Source organism: Papio anubis, chromosome 16 (genome assembly GCF_008728515.1).
Source record: "Papio anubis isolate 15944 chromosome 16, Panubis1.0, whole genome shotgun sequence".
NCBI lineage: Eukaryota > Metazoa > Chordata > Mammalia > Primates > Cercopithecidae > Papio > Papio anubis.
This window is the reverse complement of record NC_044991.1, coordinates 57,434,541-57,436,973: the sequence shown is the minus strand read 5'-3', so window position 1 is coordinate 57,436,973 and position 2,433 is coordinate 57,434,541.

Here is a 2,433-nt window from a genome sequence, read left to right as displayed (position 1 = left end):
GCTTCAGATCCTGAACACTTAGCCAGTATTTTACAGTTTGGTGGTAAAGGCAAAATGAGCAGCCAAGAAAACAATGAAAATGTGCTAACCTAGACACCTGTGGTTGCAAAGAAGTCCATATCCCAGGAGGCATGGCTGAGCATGGTGTGGGGAGAGATTGGGATGGTAGGAGCTCAGGGCCACTTATGGACTCTATTGTTAATTCAAAAGAAAGGCCTGTATGCTGGGGTGGTGGTGGCTTGGATGTGCAACTGGGGGCCAGGAGGCCGGTGTGCTCATCTAGGACCTTCCAAGCATCTTTGCGTCCTCCTCTGGGGGTAAAGGGACCTCAGTTTCTCCCTCTAGTCAGTGGGAGACAGACTGGAACATCCCACTTTCATCTGCCATCTGTGATTCTTTTTATGCATCTCCAGCAGTCGGGGGACAACTGGTAAAAGCCTGACTATAAACTTTAAAGGTAAATGACTTTACCATTTTACTTATTTATGCATGTGTGTTTGCATGTATGCATTTATTATTCCTTCACTTCCTCCTCTTCTTGCTCCTTCTTCTTTCTCTTCCTCTTCCTCTTTCTCCTTTTTCTTCTTTTATTAAAATTTATTATTATTTTTGTAGAGATGGAGACGGGGGGCACTCATTATGTTGATCAGACTGCTCTCAAACTCCTGGCCTCAAGTGAACCTCCCACCTCGGCCTCCCAAAGTGCTGGGATTACAGGTGTGAGCCACCACGCCTGACCATCTTATTCCAATAGGTCAAACACATGTGTTGTACAAAAACAAACGGTACAAAAGTGTCTACTGAGGAAAGTAATGGTCATTTCTTCCTGTCCCTAGCCATCCAGTTCCTCTTACTGAGGAAAGTAATGGTCATTTCTTCCTGTCCCTAGCCATCCAGTTCCTCTTCCGGGAAGCAGCAACTCTCATCAGTTTCTTCCTCGTGTTTCTACTCAGATGTGGTTCACGCATTTATGAGCATATGCACAAATATCCACCCCCACTTTTTTCTTTACTGAATGGTAGCATACTGTGGGGTGTTCTGCACCTCACTTTTTGCAACATGTCTTGGAGATCATTCCATTTTTTTGAGATGGAGTCTTGCTCTGTCACCCAGACTGGAGGGCAGAGGCAGGATCTTGGCTCGCTGCAATCTCTGCCTCCCAGGCTCAAGCGATTCTCCTGCTTCCGCCTCCCGAGTAGCTGGGATTAAGGTGTGTGCCACCATGTCCAGCTAATTTTTGTATTTTTAGTAAAGATGGGGTTTCACTATGTTGGCTAGGCTGGTCTTAAACTCCTGACCTTAAGTGATCTGCCTGCCTTGGCTTCCCAAAGTGCTGAGATTACAGGCATGAGCCACCGCATCTAGCCTTGGAGATCATTCTTTATCAGTACCTGGAGAACAACCTCTTTCTTTTTAACAGCTGCATAGATTCTGTAGTGTAGATGTACTATCATGTATTTAATTGGTTCCCTACTGATGGATGTTTAGCTTGTTTCCTGCCTTTTGGTATTACCATAAGGATGCAATGGCTATGTTTATGCAGATGTCATTTCACAAATATGAGAATGTGCAGAATAAAATCCTACAAGTGGAATCAATGGGGTAAAGGGAATGTGTATTTGTAACCAACTCAATATTGCTAAATGGCCTGACACTCCAACCCGTGTGGCAGAAGGCCTGTCCCCCACCATGCAGCCACCCAATACATTTTAACTAACCTGTAGTCTGTATTTTGTTCAGTCCCAGTACAAATGGCCTTTATAGCTTTTTTTCTAGTTTGGGATTACACGTTGCATGTAGTTGTCATGTCTTTGCAGTATCCTTTAATCTGGAACAGTTTCTCAGTCTTTCTTTGTCTTTCATGATGTTGGCCTTTTAGAAAAATATAGGTTACTTGTTTTATGGAATGTCACGTCCCTCAATTTGGGTTTGTGTGATGTCTCCTCATGATTACACTCAGGTTATGCATTTGGGGCAGGAATATCTTGTAAATGATGCCGTGTTCTTCTCAGTCTATCACATTAAGAGGTACATGATGTCAATTTGTCCCTTTATTAGTGTTAACTGATCATTTGGTTAAGGTGACATCCAGTTTCTCCACTGTAAAGTCATTTACTTTTTCTTTTGCAATTAAAAAGTAATTTTAGGAAGTTACTTTAATATCTTTATCTATTAAATATTCTATTCCTTGTGAAAGCCACAGTATGTCTAAAATGTGAGTTTCTTTCTTTTTAACTTTTAAGTTTGGGGTACATGTGCAGGTTTGTTACACAGGTAAACATGTGTCATGGGGGTTTGTTGTACAGATTATTTCATTGTCCAGGTATTAAGACTAGTACCCATTACTTATTTTTCCTGATCCTCTCCCTCCTTCCATCCTCCACCCACCAGTAGGCCTCAGTGTGTGTCGTTTTCCTCTGTGTGTCCATGTGT